This window comes from Panthera tigris, chromosome A1 (assembly GCF_018350195.1).
Source record: "Panthera tigris isolate Pti1 chromosome A1, P.tigris_Pti1_mat1.1, whole genome shotgun sequence".
Classification (NCBI taxonomy): Eukaryota; Metazoa; Chordata; class Mammalia; order Carnivora; family Felidae; genus Panthera; species Panthera tigris.
The window spans coordinates 55,774,489-55,788,764 of record NC_056660.1 but is presented as its reverse complement, the minus strand read 5'-3'; the positions used below and the strand labels follow the sequence as shown (position 1 = coordinate 55,788,764).

The following is a 14,276-nucleotide window of genomic DNA, read 5'->3' as shown; positions in this document are numbered from 1 at the left end:
AAAGTTGAAAAAAAAAACTAGACCTACCCTATGACCCAGCAATAGCACTGCTAGGAATTTATCCAAGGGATACAGGAGTACTGATGCATAGGGGCACTTGTACCCCAATGTTTATAGCAGCACTCTCAACAATAGCCAAATTACGGAAAGAGCCTAAATGTCCATCAACTGATGAATGGGTAAAGAAATTGTGGTTTATATACACAATGGAATACTACGTGGCAATGAGAAAGAATGAAATATGGCCTTTTGTAGCAACGTGGATGGAACTGGAGAGTGTGATGCTAAGTGAAATAAGCCATACAGAGAAAGACAGATACCATATGGTTTCACTCTTATGTGGATCCTGAGAAACGTAACAGAAACCCATGGGGGAGGGGAAGGAAAAAAAAAAAAAAAGAGGTTAGAGTGGGAGAGAGCCAAAGCATAAGAGACTGTTAAAAACTGAGAACAAACTGAGGGTTGATGGGGGGTTGATGGGTATTGAGGAGGGCACCTTTTGGGATGAGCACTGGGTGTTGTATGGAAACCAATTTGACAGTAAATTTCATATATTAAAAAATAAAAAAAAAATAATAAAAAAAAAAAAATAAAATAAAATAAAATAAATTAAAAATATAAATCTTGACTGTCTTCATTGAATTATCTTTTAAAGTGTTAAAGGTTGGGGCACATGGGTGGCTCAGTCGGTTAAGGGACCGGCTTCGGCTCAGGGCTCAGGTCTCAGGTCATGACTTCGGCTCAGGTAATGATCTCACGGTTAATGGGTTTGAGCCCAGTCAGGCCCTGTGCAGACAGCTCAGAGCCTGCAGCTGCTTTAGATTCTGCGTCTGCCTCTCTCTCTCTCTCAAAATTAAATAAACATTAAAAACATTTAAAACAAATAAAAAAATAAAAGGTTAAAGACCTATTTTTTTTCCATAGTTAACATGAGTATTTTCATTTAATTTTTTATATTGAAGTACAACATACATTCAGAAAAAAAATGAGAAGTGTGTATATATATATATATATATATATATATATATATATATATATATTTTAATGAAAAAAATAGACCCACCTATGTAAATATTACCTAGGCTAAGACTATGACAGTATCTCAAACACCTCCTTTCATGACGTTCCTGATTACTACTATCTCCCTCTTCTCCCAAAGTAATCACTATCATGACTTCTAATGCCTGTTTGAATCATATACAAAAGGAATTATACAATTATTCTTTTTTTACAAGGGGCTTCTTGGGTTAATGATATGATTGTAGGGCATATCCATGTTGTTATGCATAGATACAACAGATTTTCATTTCATTCCAAAATTTCTTTACACAAATATATCCCAATTTATTTATGCATTCTACAAATGGACATGTGAGTTATTTGGGGGGGGGGAGTATTCTGAAAGATAGCTCAAGAACATTCTTGTGCATGTCTTTTAGAACACAGTGATTGATTTTTTTGTCAGATGTATTATCAGAGTGAAATTACTCACTCATAAAATAAGTACATATATGTTTAGTATAATATGTGAAAGACTATGAAGATTATACTAGTTACATTCTTGGGAGAAGTATATGAAAATTCCATTTGCTTCACATTCTTGACAACACTTGGTACTGTCAGTTTTCTTTTGTTTTAGCTTTTAAATGTTTCCCTCAATTTTAGCCATTCTGGTTAGTGTGTAGAACTCTCACATTGTGGTTTTAATTTGCAATGCCCCTGTGACTAATGAGGTTAGAAACCATTTCACAGATTTGTTAGTCATTTAGATATTTATTTTGTCCCTCTTTTCTTATTGTTTTATACTCCTCCATATATCCTGGATTCTAGTTTATTAAAAAATAGATTCTCCCATTCTGTGGTTCCTCTTTCCACTATTTTAACATCTTTAACTTTTTTTTTAATTTTTTTTAACATTTATTTATTTTTGAGACAGAGGGGGAGACAGAGCATGAACGGGGGAGGGTCAGAGAGAGAGGAAGACACAGAATCGGAAACAGGCTCCAGGCTCTGAGCTGTCAGCACAGAGCCCAACGGGGGGCTCGAACTCACGGACCGCGAGATCATGACCTGAACCGAAGTCGGACACTCAACCGACTGAGCCACCCAGGCGCCCCTATTTTAACATCTTTAAATGAACAGAAATTCTTAAATTTATTATAATCTGATTTAACGATCTTTCCTCTTATGGGTAGCGACTTTTGTGTCATATTTAAGAAATCTTTACATCCCTCAAAGTCACAGAGATATTCAGCTATGCTATCATCTAGTAGCTTTATTGTTTTTGCTTTCACATCCAGGTTGATAGTGTTACTATGCATATGATTTACGGTAGTGATCAACCTTCCATTTCAATTTTTCTTCTTTCTTTTCTTTTTTGTTCCCAATATTGATATTCAATTGACTCAGCACCATGCATTTAAAAGAGGATGTGTGAACTTGTGTGTGTGTGTGTGTGTGTGTGTGTGTGTGTGTGTGTTTTCTTTTGTGTCATAATTGAATAGTCTTAAGTGAATACTTACAAAAGTAAGGTTCTGGTTGACCATGTATTTGATACTTTACAACAATTTTATCAAACTAACCAGTATAATGAGGTTGGCTGATAATTGGGCTGGAATACATTGGAAAAGAAAAAAATGAACTCAGGGTTTTAAATTCTCAGTTCAAGCTCAGCAAATATGACCTAAAAATTTTTATATCTGAAGGAAGCCTTTATCCCCTGGAGCCCCAGAGCTGAGGTTTCTGAAAACCAAATCCAAAGTCTCATCATACAAGTGACTGAATTACAACCTAATTTGAAACCCCAACCATGCAGGGTATCATCTGTTAGATCAAGGGCATTGATTAGGAAAGAATGAGATTCTGAAAGCTGGAATAAGGACATTGGCAGATCCTGATGAACCTGGGGACACTGAACTTCTAAATACTGCTGAGTCTCCTTTGCTGGTAGAAGCTGCTCCTCCAGCCCAGTATGAATCCGTTAACCCTCTTCTACCTGAAGAACTTGTAATGGCCTCCCCTAAGGTAGGTGCCTAGCAAGACATGCAGATTTCCTTCAGGACCTACCCTCACCACTCTTCTTTGCTTCTAGACCTAAATATTAATAGACTCAAGTCTAAGAAGGTCCTAGAATGTAAACTACAAAGATTGACTTTTGAAGAGGTGCACATAATTCAAAATAACTGCATGGCTTTTCTAAATTATAATAACATGTAGCTGTGGAACATATATAAGAATGGACATTAAGAATGAGATAATGGCAGGAGGAACATAAAGTTTGATCAGGCTGAATTTATTAATATGGACCCACAAGTTATTTTAAAATACAAATAAAATAATCCCATTCCTTGAGCCCTCAAAGTTGTTTCACTGCACTTAGAAGAAAATCTAAAAAATTAGTTTTCCATTGCTTAAAACGGCTCTGTTAAGCCTCATTTTGTACCACTACCTATCTCTGTATTCCTTACTAATATGGTCCATATTGAATTTCTTGAACACAGCAAGCTGCCCCCTGACTAAATTTGCATAATCCCAAATTCTCTCCTCAACTACTTCCTGTTGTCAATGTCTCAGCATCAAAGTTAGAATAAACACACATTCCATCCACTGTTATCACTCCCTACAGTTTTATTTTCTTTTAAATAGTTATGATTATCATAAATGAAAGTACATTCATAAAGTCACTATCTGCATCTCTTTTAGAAAACCCCAGTACCCAAATTTAAAGTCCACGAGACAAGTAGCATAGTGCTTGACACAAATTTGCTGCTCAAAAAATATGGGTTTAAAAATGAGCACAACTTATACATGGAAGAATAACATGAAAACTCTAAAATATTTCATAATAGTTTCTTAAAATGTTATACATTTTATATGTTTCAAAACTCTGGATATTTATAATATACTGAAAAAAATATTATAAAAATATTCACATTCACAAATAACATACCTACATTATGTAAACAATACAGGCAAATTCTTTTAGATGCAGAGGATAATATATTTTAGAATGGGATTAAAATGATTTCTTCAAATCACAACATCAGTAACTGTTTAACAAGCCCAACATTGGCCACCTTAACACATACTGACATACACACAAACTTGCACAATTCAGTTACTTAAAAATACTTTCTTTAGTAGAAAATATTGATTTCTCTAGGTTTTTAGCTAGATTTAAGTAGTCCTTTTTTTTTAATTTTAACGACTTTGTAGCATAGATTCAGACATCTATCTTTCCTAGGATACTGACACCTCCTTGAATCTTTGATAATTGCATATTAGACAGAAAAAAAGCATAATATAAAAACTGGACTAGATAGTTTTTTTTTTGAAATAATTACGTTTTTTAGGAGGCCCTGTTAAAAATAAACTTCAACAACAAAAAATAAAAACAATCGAACAAACCAAGGTTTGTGGATAGTAAAAAGAGGAAGCAATGCTAAACAGCACCTTTTTTCACTAAAATACAATAAAAAAGATCATGGGTCACCACATTTGAATGGTCTGATATTGGAGATGTCCAAAGCACAAGGCTTGAGGGACCATTGCATATTAACCTGGGTAAAGCCAAGGGTGTAAATGAATGAAAGTAATTTTTTTATTTATGTCTGTATGAATTTACTTACTTGATAACTAAATTATGAGAAGCTCACAAGTTTAGAGCTATTGCCACTCTTACTAGTTTTGATCAAGTCAATATAAATAGGAAACTATGTAAGTGTCTATAATTATTGCCATATATGTGTGTGTGTGTGTGTGTGTGTATTCTAAACACAACACTAAACAGTATTAACTGGGGGCATTCAAAAAGCCCACCCACCTCATTACATGCTTTATTGCCAAAGAGGTGGCTTGAAACAAACAGAAACTTAAAAAGTAGTCTTCTTAAAAAATCAGAACTTCCAAGTTCTTTCTAAAACACAGAAGCTTGGGGCGCCTGGGTGGCTCAGTCGGTTGGGCGACCGACTTCGGCTCAGGTCATGATCTCACAGTCCCCGCATCGGGCTCTGTGCTGACAGCTCGGAGCCTGGAGCCTGTTTCAGATTCTGTGTCTCCCACTCTCTCTGACCCTCCCCCGTTCATGCTCTGTCTCTCTATGTCTCAAAAATAAATAAACGTCAAATAAAAAAAATTAAAAAAAAATAAAACACAGAAGCTTGCATGTTTAACATTAAATTTATTATAGAGAAAATTTTCCAAAATAAGATGCATATTTTATTAAAATATTTAAAATATTTAAAGTTTTATTGAGGACCAGAAACTAAATCTAACATATCTATTCTCATAACATGTTCAGTTCTGACTCAATTGTTTAGCAATTGAAAATAATTCACTTTTATCACTTAGTTTCTGTTAGTTGGGACCTCCAAGTCAAGGTATTGACTTGAAGTCTAGGACAATAAATAATGTTTCCCTAGAACCACCCAGAGCACCCATAACAGGTGGTTATGGAGTAGTACTTTAAAAATAGAATAAAATATCCAAATATTCTGATTGATTTACAAGCTATTGAATGACTAACTTGTGAACTATTATTAAAACACTGTTTATCGTATTTGATGGGTACTACTAGTTACAAAGAAACTTATTTTAGATTTATTCAAAGGTTATTAACATTAGGATTAAGTCAGAGTGTATATCTCCTGATAGGTGATAGAAAGAAAGAAAGAAAGAAAGAAAGAAAGAAAGAAAGAAAGAAAGAGGAAATGTAGACAATGTCAAACCTTAAAAAGTCAGCCCATCACAGTAAGTCTGGTATATTATAAATACTGTGATTGCAACAGTGCCAAGTGCAATGCAAACACTTTGCTGATTGATTGACTGAAGTGGGTCGAAGTATTTTTTGTTAAATAAAGAACATATTGATTTCATTATTAAAATTTGGTTTGGGGACCTCCGGGTTGTTCAGCCAGTTAAGCGTTAAATTCTTGATTTCAGCTCAGGTCATGATATCACGGTTTCATGAGTTCAAGCCCTGCTTTGGACTCTGCGCAGAGCCTGACTGGGATTCTCTCTCTCTCTCTCTCTCTCTCTCTCTCTCTCTCCCTTCTCACTCTCCCCAATCATGCTCTGTCTCTCTCAGAATAAATAAATAAACTTAAAAAAATAAAAATAAATAAATAAAATTTTTTTTGTAGCAGAATTATCTGGGTAGGTATCAAGTCAGTGAGTCTCTGATGATCTGTAGACCTGTGCTCTGATGCAGTCAAATTTTAGTGCCACTCAATTATAACGTCATTACCTATGCATGGTTTATTTCAACCTCCAGTGAGATACATTTAGACTCAGATTTCTCTTTTTTCTCTGCCCAAAGTAAGAACTTGAAAAAAATGAGTCACATATGATATCACTGAAGAGAAACAATTCCTTAGGAGTAAGTTAGATTATGGGGCGCCTGGGTGGCTCAAGTTAAGCGTCCAACTTCTGCTCAGGTCAGGATCTCATGGTTCGTGGGTTCAAGCCTCATGTAGGGCTCTATGCTGACAGATCAGAGCCTGGAGCCTGCTTCAAATTCTCAGTCTCCCTCTCTCTTTCTTCCCCTTCCCTGCTTGCACTGTCTCTCTCTGTCTCTCAAAAATGAATAGACATTAAAAAAAATTTTTTAAAGGAGTAAGTTAGATTTTCACATGACACCAGTACTCAGAAATGGTTTGTTACTAAACACTCATCTAATTTTTGTTTAGGAAAAAAAAATCCTTATCTGGAAGAATCCATAGAGTCAATAAATTTACATTATATGAGTTTGAATACAAACTTAAATCTAAAAAGAACTGCATGCTTACTAATGTTGCACTAGAAGATCTGAACTAAAATAGGGTTGATGAACAAAAAACACAATTAATTTAAAAGCTGTTTTGACTACTACTTGTCTACAGATAAACTTGAAAAAGAAGACCTTTCAGTTATTCTATGCATGACATTTTCCGGTAGTGGAAGGTGTCAATAGAATTATGACTATAATAATTTAGAACTCTGGTAAGATCATGTTCCTTTAAAGAGGGTCTTCAAACAGCAATTGGAAAAAGGAGAATTATTAAAGAGTGTACACCTGAGCATTCAGTTCAGTTCAGGTATAACAATAATTCCTCCTATGTAAAATAATCAGTTAAATTGAGATTCCTTATGCAAACAAACCAACTAATCAACAACAATGGAGAGGATGACTGTAACTACTGCAAAACACTCATTAACCATAAGAATTAATTCCAAGGAGGAAAGCAATAACTATTGCCTCCAAAAGAAAAGCATATAAAATTCTTTTTCAGAAAGAAAGGAAATTATTTCTTAATAACATCTAGAGATGTTTCCCCTTTCAGGAGAGTCAGACTTAATAAGTGAAGGAGAGAAAGAATATTTCTAGTTTCTCTGTATTTAAAATGGCTCAGTTAAAAATAAAATGAAATAAAATGGCTCAAATACTGCAAGTCAACACATGTCTTTTGATATTTTTGATTTTGTCTATTTTGAGGTACTAAAAGTAAAATTGAAGCAAAGGGCATGTATTTTAAGATAAACATCATTATTCAGTACTCAATTGATAAAGAAAAAATTAACTTGTTTCACCTTTCAATATTATTTAATTCAGCAAGCATTGATTTTTCTATGCTGTACAAATCTGGATCCTTGGTGTTACCAGAGGTACAAAAATGAATAACATGTAGTCCCTAGCTTCAATGAGCTCATAGTCTATTGAATAAAACAGATTCATAAACTGCCATACAAAATATCAGTAGTAATTTTATAAAAAATGGAATAAGGCTCTCAAACTTTAGCAGGCGTCAGAATTATCTGGAGGTATTGTCAAAACATAGACTGATTGGTCTCGCTCTCAGAAATTCTGATTTAGTAGGTGTAGTATAAGGCCTGGATAATTTCAACTTCTAACATTGTCCCAAATTATACTTATGTTGCTGATCTTGGAATGATACTTCTAAAATCACTGCTTTAAGACTACGACAGACCGAAATATTTATTTTTACTTTTAGTTGTTCAACAAAGGAAGAATTCTCAGGAGACGTGAACTTGCTGTTTGATAATTCATTTAAATTTGATAGGAGGATGAAAACGTAAATAATTATATGGAACGGAAATAAATTAAAGCCATAAATAAGATAGAATATTGGATTATGTGTAGACGAGTGGTTAGACTATGAACAGATGTAGTTGACTACTAGTAAGGAGAGATATGCAATGTAGATTTACTGAACATTTATATATGACTAGATAAATAAAATCTGTGTGTAATAAAACAGGCTACACGACCAGAATAGCTAAAATTAAATAATATCAACTTATGATGATTATTGGTTGTAACCGAAACTTTTATTTCTGTTGTATAAAATATTACATTATTTTTGGAAAATGCTTTACCATTTTTTATAATATTAACCATACACTCAGACTATGATTCATCCATTTTACTCCTAGATATAGTGCCAAGAGTAATGAAAACATATGCTGACAAAAAGACAAATACATTAATGTTCAAGGAAGATTGAATTACATTAGTCTAAATGACTAATCTAAAATGACACAAAATCTTTCAATGAGTGAATGAGTAAAGAAAATGACCTGCATATACAAATATGGGTGAATCTCAAAAACATACTGAGTGAAAAAAGGCAAATGCAAAAGAGTACTTAATAGAGAATTCCATTTTTTTTTTTTTCGGTTCTAGCAATAAAGCTAATCTATGATGGTTGAAACCATATCGTTGTTTTTCCAGAATCTGGGGTAAGAATAAGTGAATAGAAATATGCATAAGGAAATTTTCTGGGTTATGGAAATATTCCATTAGTTGATTAGATGGTCACAGAAGTAATCTAACTAAGATGCAACAGACAGGGTTTATTGAATGACTGGGTATTGTTGGTAATGGTGGAAAAGAAAAAAAAATATGGTGACATATTTTAAGCCTAGATAAATGAATGTATGATGATGGTAGTAAGTGAAATAGAAAAACAACAATAGAAAAGTAGCATTTATAGGTATATTAATTTTCTATGGTTGTGTAATAAATTACCATAATTGTAGTAGTTTAAAACACACATTTATTATTTCACAGTTTCTGTAATTCAGGAGTCCAGGCAAGACCACTGGTTGTCTCCTTCAGGGCTCACAAGGCTGCCATCGAGGCATCAGACAGACTGCCTTCTTATTTAGAGGCTTCACTGATGAAAAATCCCCCTCTAAGCTTTCTCAGGTTGTTTGAAGAATTTATTTTCTCATTGCTATAAGACATATAGCAGCTTGCTACTGCAAGACAAGTAATGGGAAGAGACAGGGAGAAGGAGATGGGAAGCAAGTGAGAGAGCAAGAGCCGGACAGAGAGATGCTAGTCGGATGAGTACCACAATCACAGCAATATTTTGAAATCATGTAAATATAATCGTAAGCATCTTACCACCTTTGCAATATTTCATTGTTTAGAGCAAGTCACATGTCTTCCTGCTCTGAAGGGGAAGGATTATACAGGAGTGTGAATACCAGGATACAAAAATCATGGAGGTCACCTTAAAGTCTCTCCTCCACTGTAAAGTAAATAAAAGTTATTTTACATTTGTTGAATTTGTGATTCTTTCCTGTGTCTACGTCAATAACATAGTTGAAACAGTTTTCCTTGGCAAGATGGTGGAGTACATCTTGACTATTCACATCACACACATTTTTGGATTGACATCTAATCTTTCTGTTGAGTTTCTCTCCATAAGATATGTATAATGAAAAAAAATATTACAAGGGAATTTGTATCTTTTTAGTGATATCAACATGATACACTTTGCTACCAGTATGTACAAAAACCTTTATTCTGATGATATTCTGCATGCTTTGAGAGAAAAAAGAGCCACAGTTGTTGCATGACTGAAATAGCTTCAGGCAGAAATGGAACCAATTGTGAAGACATTTGAAGATCCAGAAACTACAAGGCAGATGCAGTCAACCAGAGATGGGCAGATGCTGTTTAAGTACCTGGTGGGCAGGCATGGTTTTAGGTAGGAAAATTTAGATATACTCTAGAGTTATGTAAAATCCAATATGAATATGGGAATTACTCTGGAGCACCAGAATATCTTTACTTCTTTAGAATGTTGGTTCCAGCAACAGCCAGAAATGTTTTGAGTTCACTCAGGGGAAAACTGGCCTCTGAAATCTTAATTCAGAGTAGGGATGCAGCTATGGAAGACCTTCCATGGTTAAAAGAGACCATAGGTAATAATTCTGAGTTTTCCACTTCGGTATCTTCAGCAGCAAACAAGGTTCATCCACTGTCCTCTGTTTTCTTCAACTAATCAAGGGGCATGATAACATTATTGATCTCTTCTTTTGCCAGCCATCATATCTTAATGCAATTTAGATGATATGCCCACATATTCCTCCCTATTAGGCTACAGCCATCATAACGAACAAAGATGTTCAAAAATGCCAGCAGCTGCTAAAAGATCTGGTTAAAGTTATTGAACACAGTCTTACACATATAAAGACCCAGTTACAGAATTTCTTGAATGCTTTTATGTTAACTTTGACTTTGATGGAGCTCAGAAAATTCCACATACTGAGGGAACGTGAATCAGTACTTGTGAATGACTTCTAGGTAGCTTAAGGATTTCGCTGAAAATCATTGACTCTTCATATTTGAGACTTTTTGTTGCATTCACCTGTGTATCTGCACTCACATGTTGGCAGACAAACTGAACATGAAAGGTGGATTGTCAATGTGATGAGAAATGCAGGACTGGCTGCCAAGACTGGTTCTAAATTAGGTCATGTGGTTATAGGTAAGAATGCAGCTTCACGCTATCAGCAAGTGATTAAAAAGACCAAAAGCCTTTCATTTAAAAGCCAGAGATTTTGGCTATGAGAAGAAACTTCATCAGAAAAGTAGGTCAGAGGCTTCTAACTGGGCAACTGAGGACTCTGGCTTCTACTGAAGAACTGTATAAAGATAAGATGAAAAAAAAACTATAAAATAAAGACAAAATAATAAAACCATTATATAAATGGTGGCATACATTGTGGAAACAACATATTGAGCATAAATTTGGGGAAATTTGAATAAAATTGGCCGTGTTTCATTAAAAAAATAAGGTAGTAGAAAATGTATTATGATTTGTGGTTATTTAAGACTACAAATATTACATTACATTTAAATAGCATGTTGATAACTGTTCAGAGTTTTTATTGAGTTTCTGGGATATAAAAGAAAATGGCTTAATGACAATTTCTCTATTTTGGAATAACCTAAGTTGATTTTTTTTTAGTATGATCCAGGCAAGGAGAGGAATATATTTGCCCATTTAGATCAATTGGACTATGAAGTTTAAAAAATAATCCTCAGGAAACATGATGAGAGATATTTTTAAACTGCAAAGCTATGCATTAGCATAAAACAAGAGCAAGGAAGCTAGGATGAATGTCATTTCTGCAACCAATGGAGTCACTGACCATATGTTCTCTTCCCAAATCCAAGGATAAGATAAATCATTGTCACAATGCTGATAATCAGTTCTGTCAGTCAATTCTCTAGCAATCTGTCTCAAATTCATAAAAAAAGGAACATAGTTAAAAGGTGATCACTTGGCCCAAGATTAACCAGGCTGAAATCTAACAGGTAGGCAAGAACCTAGCAAACTCCCTAGCAGATTTAATGATAAGGGAAAATAAACTTTGTCATGGGCCATTCAATTTGTGGAACTTTGGTGGGGACCTTTGGGAATATCAATAGTAATTTACCAAAAACAGAAGGCAAGGACAAACTAGCAATTATTGATGGAATAATAGTATTCTAGATGTATGAATAAAGCAACTCTAGGCAGATTCTGTAATAGTGAGTATGAACAAAAATGATACAAGGGAAATTAATCATAGAAAAGATACTAGAAAATATTTATAATCCATTTAAAAAAGAACTCAGCTAAAGCACAGATAAAAATCTGCTAAAGATTTTCTAGAGCAATAGTTACAACAAGAAATCTAATAGAAATGACCAACAATAGTGAGCAAGTTAAATTTCAAGTGTAATTTAACTCACTTTTAGTTGAAAATCTCATTGACTTAGGAAATACAATATTGTAGGTAAAGTATCTCTGAATTTATGGGAGGATTTTTAAGTAGTAGAACTAGATTAACATGAAAATATCTTCAGTTACTTAAGGAGTTGGGGAATATGAAGCAGTAAAAACAGAGGGAACAGAGCCAATGTTGAGGCAGAGAACAGCTATACTACTCCATTAATTCAGGTTGGAGAGGACTTGTGGCTGGAAGCAGAGTTGGTTAGGTAATACATATCTCCCAGGTGAAGAGTTCCTTCAGCACTTTGAAATGTAAACAGAATTTCAATTGCCTATGTAAAGATGCAGTTTGCAGAGAATAATTTTTTATACCTTATATAGAATTCTCATTGGGATATATGAATCACCAAAATTGTAAAATCTAAAACTCTGTTCAACTAAATTACATATTTTTAAAAGAATCCTTATACCTTTAAGAGCAAAGAGGACCCATAATATCTGAATGAAGCTTATGTGTTGAGGACTGACAAAAGTCTAGCCCTTGTTGCACATTTGCTGAAGAATAAGCCCAGGAAAACTGTTAACACATGGGATGATGTTTCAGAATACAAGATCTGAATTTCTTCTGGAGATACCTTTTTTTGTTGTAGGTAAAGGTCAGAAAATAAAAACCAAGGAATGACTGCCTATAGCTATTGAAAATAAAATATTTAAATGAGGAAAAAGTAAGCCTTTTTCTAATCATTAGTGATTGTGTAGGCAATTAGGAAAGCACCAAATTCTCACACTCAAATATAGTCTGACTAGACCATTCCTGAAGCTTTATAGGAATGGATTCCCCAGAGATTACTGCACATAGTGATTTTAGACAAAGACTTGTTAAAAAATTCATTGGATGGAATTAAACTGGCAATGAGGACTTTGTTCAAGAATATCACAGTAGAGGTCAAGAGTATTGCCATGAGACAGAGAGATTGAACTCAACTCCACTGATGCAAAAGACAGGAGGGTTTTTAAATGTTGGATGAGCCACTAGAAAAACTCTGGAGGATGTTAGGGGAGAGGAAGGTTGATCAAATGCTTAGGCCATCTCTGTTCGCTAACTGGTACTAATCTAAATTTGGCTCCTACCCACTCTCAGAGACTGAGACATAGAAACTCTGTCTTTCCTGGGGATTACATTTCAAAGGGATGGCTTCCAGATCCTTGTGAAAAATATTCCTGGGTTTGTAAAACTGGAAAGACGCTGGAAGAAGATTTACATCTCAAAAAAGTAGAAAAAGAATTCACAATTGTAGTTTCTAAAGTAAAAAGAAGGAAAGGAAGGTCAGAGGCCTGTAGTCAGGAAGAAACCTACCTAAAGTTTACTCAAGCTGAGGGGAATGTAAGGGTCTCCCCGTCAGACTCTTCTGTTGTTCAATATTTTCTTTGTATGACAGCTATACTCTCCACCAAAATAGCTTCAGTACTTACATGGAGATTTGAAATTAGTAGTATTTTCCTTTCACAGATTCTGTGGAAGATCTTAGACTGGGAGCTGCCACACTAAACACCGTTGCTGCAAAACGGAGAGCGCTGTGTTTCCACTTGCCGCTTTCAATTTACTAAACCATTCAATTTTCTCTGAAGTAAAAAAAAAATGTGTATGCGCACATATTTGAAGGGCTTATTATAACACATATGCAGCTTGTGAAAATGTTTCTTCTAGAGTTTCAAGGCTTTTGCTGAATTGGCTGAATTTTGTATATTGCAGTAAAGCTAACTATTCTTTTGCTTACACTGCTGTAAATTTTGCTTATTGTTATGTATAATGTATGAAGAAGCACAAATGTACAATGTATCTTTTGCAGGAAGATTATGAACTAAATCAAAAGTATTTCCAACATAAATAATAAAAGAGAAAAGACAATTTACAATAGAACCAGAAAAGCTTAGACACACAAATAAAATTTCCAGAGCTACTTCGGAAAACAAATCATCTAAGGCAGGTTGTGGGTACAGGGCTTGATTATTGTTAGAACTCACTGGAGATATTTTTCAGTTTATATGTGCAACTTAATGTTGAAGCTTACTTTAATTTCTAATGAAATTAATCATTCAGTTTTTTTTTTAGTTTCACATTTATCTGATTGAGGTGAGGGAAAAGCATTTAAAGTATTACCCACAAAAGAAAGCACAGGATATTTGTAAGTGGGAAAAGTTTTCTAAAACCTAGTAAGTGATACTAAGTATTCAAACTATAAGCAGAGAAATTGTTGAAGGATG

General features: G+C 34.3%; 1 pseudogene; it reads left to right on the top strand.

The window, feature by feature from the left end:
- The first annotated feature begins 9,630 nt into the window (after positions 1 to 9,630).
- Positions 9,631 to 10,931, top strand: LOC102962039 (annotated as a pseudogene).
- The last annotated feature ends 3,345 nt before the right edge of the window (positions 10,932 to 14,276 follow it).